General features: G+C 40.8%; 1 long non-coding RNA gene across 1 annotated transcript; it reads right to left on the reverse strand.

Annotated features, from left to right (window-relative positions):
* Positions 1 to 640: 640 nt before the first annotated feature.
* On the reverse strand, positions 641 to 19,586 carry LOC117245621. The gene is made up of 3 exons (XR_004500496.1): positions 19,496 to 19,586; positions 5,375 to 5,509; positions 641 to 900 (listed from the first exon to the last, which is right to left on the reverse strand). It is a non-coding gene; the product is annotated as an uncharacterized LOC117245621 (long non-coding RNA).
* Positions 19,587 to 19,900: the final 314 nt, after the last annotated feature.

Below are 19,900 nucleotides of genomic sequence, written 5' to 3' on the forward strand. Positions count from 1 at the left end.
ATTAGCGTGCAAATATTGTGAGGGGGGAATGTTTGCAAAATGCACTCTATAGTTTCCATATGTTATTGAAAGAATTGAAATTGAGGTGGCATGGGTGGGGGGAAGTTAATTATATTGTTAGTGAATAGCTACTAATGTTTTCATTATAGTCATTTAAACTCAGTACTTATGTGTCTTTTCTACCTCCCGCATCTGTTCTGATTTTCTCTATTTCATTGTAAATGTATACAACACTCTGAGACAAGGCAGTTTTTTCATCTTTGACAGGAAGACATTAGAAAGATTGTTGGTATTTTAGAGTGTCATTTTGTTTTTATTAACATAAAATAAAAATTGGTTTGCTGCATGGAGTTTTCAGATCTTGCCAGTATTAAATAAGGATTCTGCATGTGGACTGCTGCAACTTTTCAAGTGTCTTCCATTTCACAATCAGTACTCAGAGACCACATCTTTTCAAACTTGGAGAGTAGGGGAGGCTATATTGTAACTGCACATGCAAGCTTCATTTTGCAACAATGCACTTATGCATAATACTGAAAATTGAGAGAGAAAAAAAGACAGTCTTTGTAGCAGAGAACTTAAAACCTCTTGCCATAGTGATGGCAGAAAGACAGCAGGAGCAATGAGATACTAGACAGCCTGAAGAAGCAATGCCAGGGAGCCTGGCAATTTATTCCAGTTCTTTTTTTATGTGTTTTCTAGAACATAATTTGTTTGCTCACCAAAAATAAAAACAACAACAACAAAAACAAACAAACCCAAGACCCCAAAGATGACTTATTGTTGTGCTTCAAAGAACTTCTTCAGAACTTTGCAGGCAAGTTGGTCAGGAGAAATCAGCCTTTGGCTTTTTATGAAGGATTAAACAAGCAGGGATGTCTGGAAACATTTTTCTGTTCACTGAAAGAAAAAGAGAAGAGTAAGATGAAAGTAAAATGAAGAGGAGAGTAAGATACTATTGAATAGTTGCCGTTCAAACCATAAACCCTTGAAATAAACCTCTTTCTGCTTTCCACTCTGGCAAAGCGTGAGTAGGGAATAGTCTCCAGGGAATGAGGCTTTCTGCTCTGTGATACTGAGTGGAAAGAGAAGATTGGTCACAGCTCTCAGCAACCCATTGTCTGTGGCTCTGGATGACACTGGTGGCGACCCACAGATGGCCTTGGAGGGTACCATGAAATCAGCCCCAAGCATGTGTCCTCCAGGGAGCTTCCAGTGCCTCCCCACAGCTGCTGCTTTGAGGTGTGGCCAGACCCATTGCCCACACTTTTACTGGTCTGGGGAATATGGGTTTGGACCAAACTAGCAGGATTACTAATATTGCAATACTCAGCTCAGATGATACTTTATAATAAGTATCATCTAAGTGCTCATCCGCAGAAATCAGGCCTCTGGGGATGCTTCAGACTGAGCAAGACAGAAATACAAGTTATTTCAGAACGCTTTTGCCACAGCAAAAGTCCTGGCCAGGCACTTCAAAATGCTAACTCTTCATCCTCACTGGTAACTTTTCCATTAAATCAAAAATCTTGAAGATTTCCACTTTTTGCTAGTTAAAAGCAGTGTGACGGGGAAAATTTGTGTGTGTGTATTTAGAAACCATGTGAGCTTTTACACCTGCATGCAAAACAAAATAAATATATTTTGCTACTACTTTGAACTATCTAGCCACTTCTATTAAAAGTGGCATGCAAATAGCTATCTCTTGTGTGCCATAGATTAGTCATACGTTTTTCCAAGGAAGATTATAAATAGTGTTTAGGAGGGAAACAGAGAGTATTTTGCAAATGAGTCCAGATGGAAAACCAACAGATGGCCTAGTGCTGTATTTTGTATGCTCAGCTCTATATTTAAATAAAAAATTTTCATAATTAAGATGAAGGTCTGTAACAACAATAGCTACTTTTCCTGTGGCAGCATCATGCATCATGTATCACAGGTCACTGCAGGCTTTTCATTACATAGTGGTAAAATATATATACAAATCTCTCTACTCAATTTATTTAAAATGGAGGGCAATAAAATGTAATTCATGGAAGTTAAAGAATAAGAAAAATAAAAAAAGAAAAATAAAAACCTTTTATACAGACATAGTAAAGATGTCTACCACTATCTGCCTTTTTTCCTCTGCAAACTGAATGACCCACCTTACTTGGAAGGGAAAGGAAAATTATCACATTTGTTATATGTCTTCAGCCAAGAACCTAATGCCAGTAGGATTTTCCTATTTCATTACATGAATTAAATGGGGTTCTTGAATTTCAATAATTAGAAGATCTGGAGAAGATAAACTGTGGTCTTGCCGACATATTTTTGATCTGAGAACCAAATCAAGAGAAGTGACTTACATGCTGGCAAGTTAGATGTACATGCTAGTAAGTTAGATGTAAGAAGACTTACATCTTCCATAAAGTGCCATGTGTATGTATGTAGATGTTACTGCCAGAGAGTGCTGCTAAACCAAGGGCTGTACCTTGCCGTGGTCAGGGGAGACAGCAGACAGAGCAAGGGCTCCCTTCTCATCATGCAGCCCCAGCCTGTGCTGCCTACCACCCACAGCGTTGATGCAGCCTGACAGACCTGCCACAACTGCATTCACGCCAAACAGCCTCTCTACATCTTCAGCATTCTTTTCATGGCACCTGGGAGGAGGTAAGAGATGCTCACTGTACAGCAGTCTGCAAGCAGGGTCCATTGAAGTCAGCAGCAAGTCACACTTACTTCTGGGCCGAGAGTTCAGGAAGAGAAAAAATGGCTAAGAAGACCTCCTGTCTTTCTCCTGTGCTCCCTGAGATTTTCCTCAGTTGTCTCAAGCCAAAAGCCAACTTTAATTTTGTGACTGCCTCTGTATGACACAGAAATGCTACACAAATCTACCTGCTGGGAAATCTTTAGTACCAACAGGGTTCAATAAAGATGACTCTACTAGGAGACATTCGGCTGCAAGTCAGCAATCACTGGGCTTACAAATCATTCACAGTGGTAGAAAATATGTGCTTTGTTATCAGATAGCTTCTTCTATTGCTCTCACAGTCATAACATTCAAGTGCCTTACCATAGCACATTAAACACTGTGACTCATAACTATCATCTGCCTCATTTTCCAGTTTATCTTTCCCTCATGGAGGGAATTTGATGTACAGCAGGGTGTCTTGTTCTGGTAGGGTAAATATTATTTTTTCACATGTTTCAGTGTGTAGGTTAGCAAAGGGAAGCCTGAAGCTGCATGCCCTGAGTTGGAGCAGAGCAAGGGATGTTTGTGGCAGTCATTTTCACCTCTGGGAGGACAAGAAGTACAGGTACAGGTTAGCTCCACAGATGGCAAGCTTCCCCTTTATGAGAACAAAACCTTTTTGAGGCAAAGACACCAAATTTAGAAACTTCTTATTCTTGATAAAACACTCTGAAAACAGAACGTACTAAGGCATTCATATTGGTATTTGTAAAACCAAGTAAGATGCTGCTTCCTTCCTAGGGAGTGCTGCTATAATACTGTCAGTCTCTGCTCTTCTGGAATTTGCTGTGTACGTTTGACATTTCTGGAAGTAGTCTTAAAGTGAAGGCTCACTCATTAAATTCTTCCTCCCTGCTTTTCCTCACGTTTGCGGCACTGACCAGTGGCTGCAGAGACATCTGCTGGTTGGTTTAATCTTTGAATATGTTTTAATCATAAGGAAGACAGAAAATTTCTCAAATAACATTTAAATTCTTTCATAACTTTTTTAATTTCCTGAAATTTGTTGGATTCAGATTGAGCTGATTTATGTAAAGGAGGAGCAAAGAACTGGAATAATCAGTTTCAGTGATGAGATTTAGTAAGCCTTCAGAGGTGAAGGAAGTCTTGTTTGAATGATGTCTCTGATTTTAGGGATTGAGGTTTCGGCATTAGCAAACAGAGTTAGGTTTGTTCAGACTTTTTTGAGAAGTCCCACATTCTACATGACATCCCCAAACATCTTACCTATGTACCAAAGAGTGTTCTGTTTTTACCTCTCCATTGCAAGACCAAATTCTTGTAAGTAAAGAATATTCTTTATCTATTGGTGCACTATTTGGAAAAGACACACTGCCATGAACGTAGATACTACCTCTTACTTAAATAATTTCCGTGGCTTGCAGTGCTTTGTGTTTGAGAAGATGGACTTCCAGTTCTTGCAATAGGCACTACCCACATGCTGTCCTGCCCACCTGCTCTCCTCCACCCCCCCCAGCACTGTCAGAGTTTAAACCAATTTCCCCTTATTTCCAAAGTTATCACCTAATTTACATCATCATGAAGATCTGGTAATTCAAGTCACTGAAATGCCAATTTGATAATACAGCAACATGCAATGTAATCTGGATTTTTAAAGGTTGATGAATTTGACTGTGAATCAGTTCTGCGCAGAGGTTTGCCTCTTCCATGCTTAATTACACCTGTGCAAACATCCATTTGTTTATCATTGCCAAAAAACCTGTGTGAGCTATTTGCATTCCCAGAAATCATATTTCCATATTGAGCACTTCTCTGAGATAGAAAATATCTCAGCTATTAATTCAAATGTGACACACAAAATAGTTTAATATTCTCTTAGTTGAACTTACCTGAAGTTTCACCCCATAGTTCTAAAGAAACTATGTGATTGTTAAGTGTAGCAGACTTAAAAATCCAACTACTTCTGAAGGATGAAACAAAATTAATTTATTTTCATTTGACTTAGCTTTGTAAATATTTACTGTTCTTTGTTATTTTATGAGTTCCAGAAACCTTTAAGACCCTGCTATGCACATTAGCCACTGACTTTATCCCCACAAGGAGAAGACCATGGGACATTTCCTCATGCACACTTCCTCATCTGGGAAAGGACACACAACACAGACACTTGTAGACTTGCCCTACAAGTGCACAGTAGGGCTTTGATACAAGCTTTATTGTTTGTTGTCGTTTTATAGAGATGGAGTTCATTTTCCCACAGGTGCCCTCACAGTGCTGTGCTTTGCAGTGGTACCTACAAAGGTGTTGGTGACACACGGGTGTTTTGGCTGCTGCTGAGCAGCTCTGCACAGTATCAGCGCTGTCTCTCCATCATTCCACCCTCCCACCAGCAGACTGGGGGTGGGCAAAATCTTGGCAGAGAACAAAACCAGGACAGCTGACCCAAACTGACCAAAGGGATATGCCATAACATATGATGTCAGCTCAGATATAAAAACTAAGTAAAGGAGGAGGAAGGGAGAGCATTGGTTATTTACAGTGTTTGCCTTCCAGAGTAACTGTGACACGTGCTGCGTCCCTGCTTCCCGGAAAGTGGTCCACTGTAAATGGGAAGTGCAGAATAAAATCACTGTGTTTTTTCCTTTGTTTGAGTAAGCACCATTTTACTTTTTTCCTTACCTTGACCCATGAATCATTTTCCATTTTATTTTGTCCCTCTTCGGTGCCCAGCTGACAAAGGCAGTGCTGGGGCAGTTTGGTGGGCACCTGGCGTCCAGCCCAGATCGACTCTCCACAGTCACATTTCATGGAAAGCTTGTAAATAAAAGGTTGGAGTTCAGTGCTGTAACTTGTGCATGTGGAAAAGCCCCAGAACAAGCCCAAGGGCTCCACAAGTGGTGCAGTACCCCTGTGGCTGCAGAGCAGCACCAGGCAGGCATGGCAGAGTCCGGCTGCCTGAGCCATGCGCAGCCCTGCTCTCCTCCCTGCTCTCAACAGTGTGTTTCACTGTGACAAGCCCAGCTGGCATGGGGGCTTGGTGCTGTGATTTTAGTTCTCAGAGGTACAATCTTTGGATTCAAGGGATCAAACGTGAGGGCACTCTGCTGAAAGCTACCAACATATCACGTAATCACTGATAGCAGAGAAAAAAGAAAGGAAATGCAAAAATCTCCCAGTAATAAGGCATATAAGGAATTTGTGAAGTGATTTACAATTAGCTCTCATTAAACTGAAGAAGACAATATGATTGGCTGGATTAGATTAATCTCCTGCCCCAGAGCAGGGCTTTTTTCCAACCTAGATGATTCTATGATTCAATATAAGCACAAGGTCTCTCAACAGGTCTGCAGATAAAATGCACCTTGTAAATTGCCCAGGTGACCAATCCAGGAGACAGGCTATGCCTATCAGGTAAAAACAACAGATTTATCTTTTTCCCTGCCCTAGTTTTTTTTTTTTTTTTTTATAAGTATATCCTCTTCATAGCTGCAGAAGGACAGCTTTTCTGTGACTGCTGTTGTGAATAAAATTACTCAACACTTTTAATAAGACTCCATTTCAAAGGAAGCTGAGTGGTATCACTGTTAAGATCCAGGGGAATCTTTACCCTTGGCTGATATTTCTGTAACTTGTATGGTCCTGGACTGGGTCTCCCAGAGCAGGCTGAAGCAGAGGTTAATAGCCATGGGGATATCTGTGCTATAGGAACTTGGGCACCTTAGTCTACAGAGCAGACTTCTGTGATAGAGCTTTTTTTCCTCAAGTACTGCTCAGACCAGGAGCTAAATTTAGATGCTTACCACATTAGATGAAAAACAGTGTTTTGGGAAATGTGCTGGGGCACTCTAAGTCCCCATCACTGATTAATAGAGGGGAGGAATTACCAGTTAATGGCTTTTCCCCAGCTAAATTCAGAAATGGCTGTTTTAGGGCAGGTGTTCAAATACTCTCTGCCAACAGATCCTTCAGGTAGAAACTATTGGTGTGACAAATGAATATGCAAAGGAAGGGTTGAGGAAAGCTGCAGATTTTAGAATAGTGACCCCAACACAACTGCATAGATGGAAGCAGCCACAGAGAAGCTGAGATCCCAGATATTGCAAGTTTAATCATGGGAGAGATGTAAGGCTCAATGGCAGGTGAAGAACCACTTTCTTCTTTTTAACCTTGGGACATCCTTTCTCAAAGCACTTCTCAGCTGCTTCAGTTCACAAATAATGAAATGGTCATTTCCAGGCATGATCTTATTCATGGAATTCTTCAACGGAAAAAAAAATTCAGTTGCTACTAAACCTGAAATTGTGGCCTTTATCTGGAAAGACAATGAAAATGAGGATAAGAGGGGAATTTTGTGACTTGAAGCAAACTGCAGAGCTTTGAAGGATGTGCCTCACTCCATTTTCCTTAAGCTCGTATGCCCTGACCAAGTCTCATTGTCCATTTAAGATAGCAAATCTGTCATGATGGTCATCATATTTTCTTGTGAGGAGAATTTTGTTTACACACACAGCCTGCTTGCTGGTTCTCTTCCCTAAAGTCTTTGTTTGGTTCTGTTTCATCTTGAGCATGTCCAGAGTTCAATCTGGATTTATGATCTGAATCATCTGTTTGATGATTTGTTCAATCATCAAATTTTGGATGAGTGGTTCATACCTTCTCAAAAGCACTTTCACTACTGACAGATGAGGAGTAAAGTATAAGTGGATTGTTTCACAGTACAACATAGAACACAGATGCTAGGGGAACGATGAGTCTACTTCCTTTTGTTAGTATACCTAAGAAAAAGTGTGATTATTTACAACATCTGTTCTCTATTTAATGTGATGTCTTTTAGCTAATGGGGGAGTTTCTGCTGCTTGTGGAAAATGGAACAAGTTTTTTAATAGGTTGGGGGTTTTTTTGTTCGATTGTTTTTTAACTTTCTTTAAAGTATGGCTCTACCTGGGTAATTTTGTTTCAGAAACTGAAGTCAACTGCCTGTCTCCATCAGGAATTTATATGAGAATACATGATAATGAGCATTTGTCAAGGTTAGCTAAGTGAGGTGAAGGCATCCTATCCTGGCCTGTGGGGAGGGTTGTACTTTTGCAGTGGGCAGGACTGCCTGCAATCTTGCAGCTGACCTAAAACTCACCGGGGCCACCTGTTTATGCCTGCTGCAGCTACCTCCAGCTCAATATAATGAAATGTGTTGGTTGGTGTTGGAGGCACAGCCCACTGTAGCAAGCAGGTTTGAAAAACATTCCCTCTCCTGGCGCACTGTTTTGGGAGCCTGCAAAACCAGGTGAGGTCTAGGTAGAGGGAAAGACACACGTGGAAGCAGCAAACTGTGTGACTGCTGAGTGATTATCCTGTCCTGCTCCTAGGCTTTGCCTGTGGGCTGGAGTCTGTTCACAGTGTTCATGGTCAGCGCAGGCATTTGAGCAGAACTTGATGTACAAGCCTGTTCTTTGCAGAAAGCTGAATGCTGTTTAGTGAGAGAAAATTTTCTGTTGTCCCTTAGATACTGTGGGCATTGCTTACAATGGAAACTCAGTGTCATATCCTTAGCAAGCAAGTCACTGAGACTGAAACTGCCACAGCTGTGAGGATAAATGCTGGCTAAGTCCAGCATTTCTAAATGCTCTACAAAGATATGACATGCAAAATTAAGCACAGGGTAATTTATGCATCAAGCATTCCCCCTAGTTTAACATGGATGCAGTGAATATCCAAGACAGTGCTGTTAGGAGTCTTATAACAGGCTGTGATACAAATGGAGCAACCTTCAGCAGAGGGACTGAGAGCTGTTTTGTTTCCTGAAGCTGAACAATGAATCAGTGGAAATGTGACAGGCATACTGCAGCCAGGAAATGAGGGTTCCAGAGGAAACTTCTTTCATGGGTGTACTTTACAAATCTTTTTTTCAGATTCTTAGAGCAGAACAAACATTCTCTCCTGTTGTGATGGGAGAAAATAAATTCCCTGAGTTAGATCCTGAAGTCCATTTTGCTTAGTGTTTGGGAATCCACCCGAGAAAGGCTAAGTAAAAATGGGCTAAAAGAACAGCAAAATTTTAATCCAGTTTCAACAAGGCAAGGTTGAGGATTGTCGTACCTATCTGAATAAATTCTTGCCTATCTTGATCTGGGGCAGACAGCTAAATGAATGGCACTGGTACCAGAAGTCATGTCCTCTTTCCAAGGTCCTCAGGGAATGCACACACACGGGCACTTTGTGAGAAAGTGGCTCCTGGGCTGCTGACTTAAGGCCCCCTGAAGAGCCCCAGGCTCTCCCCAGAACTCACCTGGTGTGATGCAGGCTGCCCACTTGACTGCAGTTGCTATTGCCCCCTCTGCCTGCAGAGCTGTGCTCCCCCAGCCTGGCTGGGCAGGGTAGCCTCAGAGGGCAAATCCATGCCTGTTCTCTGCTAGCCCAACCCCTCCTCTCCTATTTTGTGGCGAGTTGGCTGGCTATTCAGCAAGAGTAGTTAGACAAGGCAGTATTTCTGTGAAATAGCACTGCTCTAAAGGTACAGATTTTATACTTGCTTCAAGCCACATTTTCAGTATTGTGTTTGATGCACACAGCTCCACCACATGCCTGAAGGAACCCCTGTCCTAACCTCCTTTGTAGTGCAAGGCTGTGGGCAACAGGCACGGAGCATGAATAAAGCTCCTGACAGCTAACACCTTGGCAAGGTTACTGGACCCCCCAACTTTCTGCAGTTTTAGAAATGCAAAGACCTGTGCAGTTTGTTGTGGTTGTTGTGGGTTTTTTTGGCTCTGCTTCTGCAGTAGATATGTAATTGAATCATATTCCTGGTGTATTAGATATCTACAGCTCCCTGTCATAAAGGTGTCAAAAGGTTTTCCAGGTATCTGAGATAGACATCTTAGATAATCTTTCCAAGACAGCTCTTAAATCAGATCTGCAGAGGCAGTTTTCTAAGTCCTGTGACATAGGAGGGTAGTGGAGTTTATAATAGGTAGAGACAAAACAGACAGGAGCAAACTGTTACCATGATTTTGTTGGAATATTTTCATACAGCTGAGATGCACATTTTTTAAAACCTGCCATTTTTTGCTTTTCTTAGAATTGATCTTCCAGTCTGCAATAAAGAAAAAGGAGATGGTGCTTATTCCTGCCTTGGGCAGCATTGCCTCTCTCTGGGGCCATGTGCTACCAGAGAGGAAGCTGAGCACCAGCTCTGTGTTCCTTAATTTTCCCTTGCTCCCACACAGTGCGTTAGCAAGGAGCACAACTGCCTGCAAAGCCACTATTATTACCATGCTTCAATCAACAAGGTAGTTGGAAGCTAGAAAAAATCCGTCACCACTGGCTTGCCATTGTTCCTTGGGCCTTGTGCTTTGCCCGTGGGTTACTTTGTGATTCTGCAGTGTTCCTTGACAAAATATCCTAAACACCTTAATAAGGAACAGCCAGGCCATCCTTTTCTGAAGGCTTTTATTCCTGCTCTTGCAGTAGAGGCCTCACAGTTATTAAAGGGTTGTTCTTCCTGCTGTCCCTGAAAGTTAGTGCACTGTAGCATCATTACAATGTGGTCTGTATTTTAGGGCAGGACATGCTGACAAGAACATCAGCTACAGGGAAGCAATGAAAGGACAATATCCTGTTCAAAATTAGGCTTGTTTGTACAACACAAGGGAAAAAAAAAACATTAAAAACACAGTAAGCACAGCTGGCACTAAATCAGTTTGGTGTGTGTCTTTTTCTTGTGGAAACTGCCCTTTTTAGTGAGGCACAGTGCAATCACACTGCTCTGCCCTTCTCCTTGTGCAGACACACATGTGCGCCAAGCCCTCCCTGTGCAGAAGAACAGACAGACCTGACCTCCTTCTGTCTTCCTGCAGTGCTTTGACTTTCCTTGACTTTGAGACTTTTTCCCACTTTTTTTCCCACTCTTCTTATACTTCCAGCACTGAACTTTCTCTTAGATTGCTACATTTCAGTTCCTCAGCTGATTGCTCCTTTTAACATTATTTTCTATGCAGAAAGGGTTGAATTCTGTTTTTCTTTTTTTCAAGACTTCTGCCATTTTGTCTTGTCCCAAGGCTCAGAGAGCTCTTCTCTGCTCATCCTCCCACTTTGTTCTCTTTCAACATTATTCCACTGAAGAAGAGTGGCTCTCACCTTCTCTCCATTTCTCTATCTCACCACTTTTATTCCCTTCCTGGCATCAGCTCTAAAACATACTGACTGAAGCAAGTGTCTCTGTTTTTTAAAATCAAATCACCTCTACAGAGAAATCCAACAAACAGTTAAAATAATTCTGGTTGTTTTCTTTTCTTTCTCCTCTTATTTTTCCTGAGTTAGGTTAAAAACTATTTATATAACATCCTGCCACAACTGAAAATGGCTTTTATTCTGAAGGAGAGAAGGCATGGATGCCTTTGCAACAGGCAGAGCCAAGAGATATCAAGATATCAAGTCCTTAAGGACATAAAATGTTTGAGCCAATCTGATTGTAGCTTTTGATTTCTGTGCCTTTTCTTTGTCTTTCTTGTTTTTTGGTTTTTTTTTAATTTAGGGTTTTTTATGTGTATGTGTTTTTTTTTTTGGGGGGGGGAGCTGTTTGATTTTGGTGTTGTGGTGTTTTTTTGTTTTGTTTTTGGGGTGCTGTTGTAGGGTTTTTTGTTTGGATTAGTTTGGGTTTCTTGGGTTTTTTTTGTTTTGTTGGCAGGTGTTTTGTCTTTATTCTTAAGTAATAAAGAAATATTGATAATCTACCTTTATAGGGAAAGGAAAATGCTGATCACATCTATGTTAGCTCTCAAAAGCAAAGTAGCAATAGTGAAACAAAATTAGTTTTATCACCATCTTTTCTCAGCATTTATTAATCAGCAGATATGTAAATAAGGTATTGGGCATTGAGAGAGGCATTTCAAAATTGTTTTCCTCACTACTTTATCACGTACTTGGAAGCTGAGCAAATTATAATGAGCAAACTTCTCTGTGAGTTTGAAGCAGTCTTTTCTTCAGTTTGTAAGTGATGACTGCACTAGTTTACATTTTGACAGATTGTTTTGTTCATAAGGTTTTGAAATACACTTTGTAGCCATATATAAATCATAAATATATAATATATATATAAAAATCATAAATTCATGATTTGCCCATGAAGAATTTGCTTCAACTGCCTGTTGGTTGATTATTCCTTATTAGTGGATTAGCAGCAAAAAGTACAGGAAAATAATTAATTCTCTTACTCAGAAAGCAAGAAAGAATATCAAACAATTCTCAGAACTGCTAAATATCCAGGTATTAATGAATACAGGCCCAAAAGGCCACTTCCAAAAAAAATGTAATCTGTGTAGGAAAGTGAATTTAACAGAATCACTGGGCAATTTAAGAACATGCTCAACAATAATTACGCCTTCTTTTATTTTTCACTCTGCTTCAGTCTACATGACATTCCCTTTCCTCTGATCTGCTGCCCATCTCTGCTGGACCTCCCTTGTTTATTATAAAACAAACTTTGCAGGATGGTGTTCTTGGACAGAACACAGAAAAAGTCTTCTTTGTATAATGAAAACACTGTGAGGGAGTAATTTATTGGATTGGCATGTTGTTGTTTTTGCTGCCTGAATGGCAGATTTACAGGCCTTTTCTGCGTAGGTATTTACTGCTGAGATAGGGAGGAAACTGAATCATAAACATCTCTGTGACTTTGAATAAAAGCAAAAGGGGTGCTCAGGTCATTCTAGCAGCTTGTGTTTGCAGAGTGCAACAGAAGGTGTTCAGCATAAGACAAATACATTCCTTGGCCAGTTGCCCTAGAATCTGCTCAATTAATGTTATTAACTGTTATTTCTTTGAATGAGGGAGATACAGAAAAACAGTGCTCTTAGTAAGTTACTTTGTCTGCAATTTATCCTTCACAGAAAGATTCTTGTGATTACAATATTGAAAATATGTGGTGGCCAAAGTGTAATTAAGACCCTGTCCCAATGCTCAGCCGAAAACATTATTGTGTACAATTAACTCTCTTTCTGAGAGGCACAAAAATCCCCTTATAAACTTGTTTACCCACTACAAGTTTGCAAGATGGGATTAGGAGAAAGTAACAAGAGTCAAAGCCAGTAGCTGCTCTAGACTTCATGCTTGTGTGCCTTCTTGAGGCACACTCTTTACTCAACAAGAGGCGTCTCCTGAGAAACCCTTGCTGCACAGAAAGTAGAGCAAGCCCTTTCTTCCAGCAGGCTGAATGAGGAGAGGGGAGAAGGCTAAGGGTTCTGATGTGGCATTAGCCCTACATAGTCACAGCTGCTTAGCACATATTTTAAAACCTACAAGTAGCTAATACATCTACATGTAGGAAACTAGATATTTTGTCAGCAAACATAAACACCTCCAAATATTGCCCTGTGTTTCTACCAGCAAGATGCCAAAATTCATGGCTACATGTTACATTTTGATTCTTAAAGCCTGAATACTAGAACTCTGTTGGAGTCTGAGATACAGATTGTGTGCCCTTGTTTTTAGTACTTAGTTTTAGAATTCAAAGAAACACTGAATTTCATATAATATGAAATTCATGGGCATGTTTTCATGGTGATACATGAGAACAAATGCTAAAGTTAAATAAGAAAGTGTAAATGTGTAGATTAGAAAGTTTCTTGAATCACTGGGTGAATGGGTTGAGGTTTAGAGTTTAAGGTAGTTTAGAGAGCAGGGGACAAGATGGAGGATTTAGGGTGTTGTCTCTTGTCCTTCTTCTTTCTTCTTCATGTTCTTCTCCTGGGGGTTTTTGAGTAGTAGTAGGTGATTGAGTAGAAAATGCCGCAGTGCAGCACAAAGGTGTTGGGTCATTGGGTCACTAAGAAAAATAACTTAGTTGGCATCTGTTAATTGGGTAAATGGACATATAAAAGACCTTGAAGAAGATCTTTGTTAGCCATTTTACCCCTTTACTATCATAGTGCACATAGCTCCTTGTACCTTGTAATGCTGATAAGAAAAAATAAACAACTGAGGCTGAACGAGAGAAAAAACTTGCCTCCCGTCTCATCAATCTTCAGTTCAAAGGGAAAAGAACCCAAATCCAAAAGTCCATAAAGAGACAGAACTCATTATTATCTTATGACAGCAGATATTACCACCAAAGAAAAAAAATATTAAACTAAACAATGTTCATTTTTGCTTAATTTTTAAAATTGTGATGTATCTCCATACAGGCATCTCAGCTAGTGTTGGTAAGTGCTTTAGAACAAATACACAAATGCTGATAAATTGATATGTGCCCATCACTGAACCTTGTGTTATACTATAAGGAGAATAGCCCTCCCTGCAAATACAGGTCAGCAAGATGTTTTGGCTGTCTTAAAAAATTGTTCAAGCTTCTATGTGTTTATTCAGAAGTTTGTGTACAGTATGTTTATTTTGTATTTACTGTCTGGCCAAAGTTCACCTTCAGCCATTATTTGTCTTGATATAATCCTGATGCATTCCTAGGAATTATAATTTATGTACATCCAGTAGGTTTACTTTGCCATAACTCCACTGCAGTAATGATAACTTATTCAATTTATGCAGAAGACTAAAGTTTTATATACAAAATCCATTGCTGCAGAACCTAATCTTATACTGTTTTTGTTTGAAAGTTCTGTATCCCAGATTTTCCCACACTAATATCAGAGAAGAAATACACTTTTTAAATACTGGGGTTTTTTGCCCCTAATACTGAAAGTATGCTCTACTTTGTTTCTTTCCTCTCTGATGTTGCAAAAATAACCTATTCATACTGATTTCACCAGGACATGGCTTTGCTGTCCAAATCACATCACCAGGGTAAGAGTCACATGCCAGAAGCCAAGATTCCACAAAAGTGGTATTTTAAGGTTCCACACCTACTTTCAAATTCAACTCCAGTACTTGTGCAGCCTTGACAGCTTGTAAAGTCACAGTTGAAATGTGATCTGTGAAGCTCATGTCCTCTCTTGGTGTCTAAGCCTGGACATTTGTGAACTGTCTCCTCAGACAACCTCTCCTCAGATGACCTCTGGAATATCCTTGCAATAGCCCAGATTTGTGCAAGATGTATCAGATGGCTTTCAAAGGTGTATTCCAGAATCTGCATAGCAGTCCAAGGAAAATACCACATTGCTGTGGCAGGCAGGATTACGGTATCACACTACTCTTCTCCCACCTGTGTGTCACCAAGGTAACCTAAAATGACAAAGCCATCCTGAAATAAGCAGCAGTTTTAAGTGTGTAACTGTAGTGCCTTCTGTTCACTTTGGGAACTTTATTTAGTTTATTTATTGACTTTATTTAGTTCAGTTCTCCTTTCAAGCAGCACTTCATGCTGTGGGAGGAAAAACACGTAATCTGCTACCGATTGAACAGCAATGGCATCTATGGCTTCCCTGAAACCAGTATATCATTAAATAATACCAGTCAAAATTTGCAGCAACTGTCTGTTGTGTATGAAATGTAATCTGCATTTACCATAATGACTTTGAGGAAGCCTATTCATCATCTGTTGTGTGACAGTCATCTAAAAGAGAAGGAGAGCACAAGGAGAGAATTTTCCCCATTGCTCCTGTCTCAAATAATTCCTCTCAAATCTCCAACAGACTAAAACAAGAGAGTCAACATGAGTTGCTTTCAGAACCCTAGGGATGTGAGTTTTCCTGCTGGAGTGATAATTTGTTTTCCTTCAGGCAGAGTGTATCATTTGCAATTCCCAGTACAAGTGTGTTTTCTAATTCTTTTCTTAAGGGAAAAATACAACAATTAGCTCAGTTTGTGGTTTGCTGCGTCTTAATTCATTAATGGAGACAGGTGGCTCCATGCCTGTAAAACCTGACTTGTTATGTAAAAAAGGTGGATGCTGGACTTAGAATAACATTATCTCTAGACTTAGAATAACTTTTTCTCTACCCACAGGTCTTCTGCTGTGCTCCAAGAAACATCTCTTGTCCCTACCAGTGGCATAAAAATAATCCCCGCATTGCTTTCTGAGTTATCGCTGAGATTTAAGGCATGACTTTGTATAGAAGTGCCTCTCTTGACCATAAAGCTGGATGTGCTCAGCCCAAGCTCTTGGAAGCAGAAGGGTGGTGTAGCAACGCCAATGAAAAGCACAAGAGCACCAATGCTATCTCATGTGCCCATCAGGATTGTTTCCAAGAGCAGACAGGTGCTCATACTACTGCAAACGTGTGTCCTGAGCTAAATCCAGCCTATCACTCCCACTCCCACCCCACAGCAGCTGTATTCCAGCACATAGTGCATGCTATTGTGCTGCCTATAGGGGTTGAGTCTATGGACCTGTCCACAAAGGGATCCCAATCCTTTCCGTAAGTCCACCTGACTCAACCTGAGAATGTCTGAGGGACAGACAGACTATTCGCCTTTTTGCTTTTGTAGAGTTTGTTGTGTTTTACTTGATGCTGGCTTGACATCCTTTCTCTCTAGTCTATGGAAAGCATTAGGTTTTTCATCTCAACTCTGCAAGACTCCCGCTTGTTTTCAAAAGGCCACTCCTGAGCATCTGAAGTTTTGCCAAGCAATTTGATGGGGAGATAAATAAGGCAGCACTCGGTCATTCTTAGACTACAAAAAAAACTGACAATAGACAAGGACTTATACTACTTGTTGCTGTGGGTTTTTGGCTTCTTCAGGGCTGAGCCCCTCTGAGATACTTCTTCAAAAGGGAGTTTCCTTTATCTCAGTTCTGTTTCAGGAACGATTCTCTAAAGGCTCATTTGCTTTTTGTTTCTCGTGTTTATTAATATATATCATCAAAGGACTTGGCAGGTCTTCTCTAGACTTTCTGCACAAGTTCAGCTCCTCATAGCTTAGCTCAAGTTGGCTTTAATAGCACAGAATAGTCCTGAAATATGCAGTTCTTTTATCTTTATACTTATTCTTACCCAATTAACTATAGACATGTAAATTATTTTCTTAGTGACCCAATGACCCATCACCTGTGTGCTGCATTGTGGCATTCTCTATCCAATCACCTATTATTACCCGAAAACCTCTAGAAGAAGATGAAGAAGAAAGAAGAAGGAAAAGAGACAACATTCTAAATCCTCCATCTTGTCTTCTGTTTTCTAAACTAGCTTAAACTCCAAACTTCAACTTTTTCACCCAGTGACTTAAAATAACTTTCTAATCTACACACTTACACCTTTAGCTTTTCTATTTAACTTAAACAGTTGTTTTCATGGTGTTATATGGAATTTGGTGTTTTCTTGGATGTCAGAGCCTGGTATCAGAGACAAGGGTACACTCTGTGCCTCAGACTCTAACAGGACTGACCAAAGCAAGCTCATTCTGATATTTCTTGGCCCACTGCAAGTGGAAGCTCACCCTTGTCCTGCCTATCCCTTTTCTCAAACACACTTGGAGTGGCTGCCAGAAATGCCAACCCAGAACTCTTCAATGCAAATTTTTCTCATGGGAACTTATCTGTGCAGAAAGTCAATGTGCATGTAGTGCTATGCTGTTTCTGTACTGTTGATCTCTTGAAAAAAAATAAAATTTAAAAAGAGGAAGTAAAGAGGAACACTGGAGGAGTTGTTTAAGCTTGACTGAAAGGATTCAAATGGTCTGTGTCAGGTATTCCCTTTGGATGGCAGATGTCTACATGGTGATGAAGTCACTGCAAAAATTTGGTTTAGAGGCTCTGGCCTTCATCTGGAATACAGAAGGCCATATTCAACTCCTCAGTCTACTGAAATGGACTTGAAAGAGGTTGGTATGAAGTGTGTGGGTGTATGCTTTTGTTAAAGTTTGGCCTTTGAGAACAGTTGTCTCCATTAAGAGAGAGTAGATGGCAAAAGGTAGGAAAATCATGGACTTCAGACTTAATGCCAAGAAAAAACTAAATGAGGGAGTTGCAGGCAGATGATTAAAACTGATGAACAAAATCATAGATTGTTCAAGATATATCAGGTATCTACATGCATATCTATTTTGAAGGATGCAGTCAAGGGAGGTGTAGTTATTCAGTGGTCTATTTAGCAGCATTGCTGCACCTCAGCTATGCCCATTTGCAGCAGTTCATCCATGGAAAGAACCTATGCCATGCTTTCTGAAAACTAACTCAGAGTACCCAGGAGCAGCTGCAGAAAGACAGAATGAGAAAGGCACTGAGATAAGACTTGCTGCATGCCACAGCTTGGCAGAGTGGGACACACTGGCAAGGCTGGCTCATCCCCTGCCCAGACACCTGCTACCCACTGATGTGATGTCCTTCAAATGCCCTCTAGTGGCTGTGGCTCTGCCTGAGGGCCACATCCCCGTGGTGCAGCTGGAGGAAAAGAGCACTTTGCGTGCACATGTAAAGCATAACCTGAAAGCACATGTGTGGAAAATCACTGGTAGCCCCCAGCTGCCTTGCTTCTGGTGCTGCTGCACAAAAGTAGCGTCCAATAGCGCAGCTTTCTGCTCCACAAGAGCTAGGCTGGGAAGGAACTGGCATTCCAGCATGGATGGAGGCTCAGTGGGCCCTCCATGTGTTCACACAAGGTACATTGCTGTTTTAAAGACCACTGTCTGAAGGGAAATTTTCTCTTCTGAATCTCTGCTTGAAAGGAGACATAGCAATCCAGGCACCAGGGAAGGAGATGAGGCTCCCTGAGACAACATAGTCAGAATCCAGTAAGTGAAGGATCCTAATGTAAACATCTGTGGGGTCTGCCACAGACTGAAAGAAGTCTTTGGACAATGATCTATTGCTGAAGGTCCTAAACAGTAATTGGGGATCTTCTGCGAGAAGTACAGCTTGGTGAAGAAATTCAAGGAATTCAAGACACACTATGAGCTGCTTATTTTCTTAGGTGAGTCAGATGGAACAACAACAAGCCCCCTTCTCTGCCATCAGGGAGCACATGCCTTGTTTCTGAGGTGTCTAATATGCCTGTGCAGTTTGCACTTTCAGGTGAGGGCTTTGTCTGACCTGCATCTTTAGGTTTTAAGGAGCATACTGGCTTGGCTTCTGCTGCAGAATATCACAAGTCAAATGACTGTGACAGTGAGAATCAACACGATTGACAGGGAGGCCAGCTCCATATCAGAGGAAATCCCTCTGATATTCCCTCTAGATTTCTTTTTATTTTTCCCCAACATTTTGTCTTCTTATTATTACACACCTGATACTTTTTCTTTTCAGCTGCTATTTTTGCTTTCCAAACCGGTATTCACTGACTGCTCCATGGTTTCCCCCTGCTCAGATAATCTTTGGGAGCAACACAGCTTCTGCTTGGTGTGTCTGTGACTGCAGAGTGTTTTTGTAATGCTGGGTTTGGCACTGCTAACTTCTCACACCTGCTGCAGACCTACCTAAATTATTTCTCAATTTCAGACTTGTGTGTGAAGCAAGAGAGTTCCAGAAATACTACTTCACATCCTGGTTCTCTGCAACTATATTAAGAGTGTAAGCTATTTGGGGCAGGGATCACTTCATAGGGCATTTTTTCGGCCTGTGCTGCAATGACGTGCAGGAGACCTAATATTTTACTGCCCAGAAAAGAAGAGAGGGAAAAAAGGCACTGCATCCTTATGGGAAGACTGCCCTGATCCATTCTGTGTGTGGATGTGCAAATTACAACAGATGATGCACTTAGCAATTATGTTCTTTGCATACATAAGCAGGAACAACAGCTCCCAAACTGCCAATATCTCTCTCAATTCTCACCAAACGGCTGCGTGTCACATGGTCACACAGCAAGGGGGATCAAGGAATTGAGAGGAAAGAATGACAGAGGAGGAAGCTTCAAATGGGTAGATACATGCCTCTCAAATGAATAACATTTTTTTTTAAAAAAAAAAAAGACTGAAATTCACCTGCTCTTCAAGTCTTTTCTTCTTTGAAGTACTTTGTTTTGAGCATTTTAAACTCACTCTGAAAGGAGAAAAGAGTCTTCAACTACTCATGCCTAAGAGTGCTCAGCCTGAGCCTGTCTATATGATGGGCTGCTTCTTTAATCAAGTCAATTTTCTCCCCTTCCCTCTCTGTCTCCTGGATCTTTACATCAAAGAACAGCCCCCCATCCCAAAAAAAACCCAAAAGAACCCAAAACCCCACCCAAACCAAATAATCAAACAAAACCCCTCCAAACCCAACACAAACAAATAAAGCCTCAACACAAACAACTGAAATAAAAGGAAACTCTGGTTCTTCTTGCAGACCACCTTCTGAGAATTTCTGTGATTCATTCCATGTTCTGAATTACACCTCTCTGCTTACAC

The sequence above is a fragment of the Parus major genome, chromosome Z (assembly GCF_001522545.3).
Source record: "Parus major isolate Abel chromosome Z, Parus_major1.1, whole genome shotgun sequence".
Lineage (NCBI taxonomy): Eukaryota > Metazoa > Chordata > Aves > Passeriformes > Paridae > Parus > Parus major.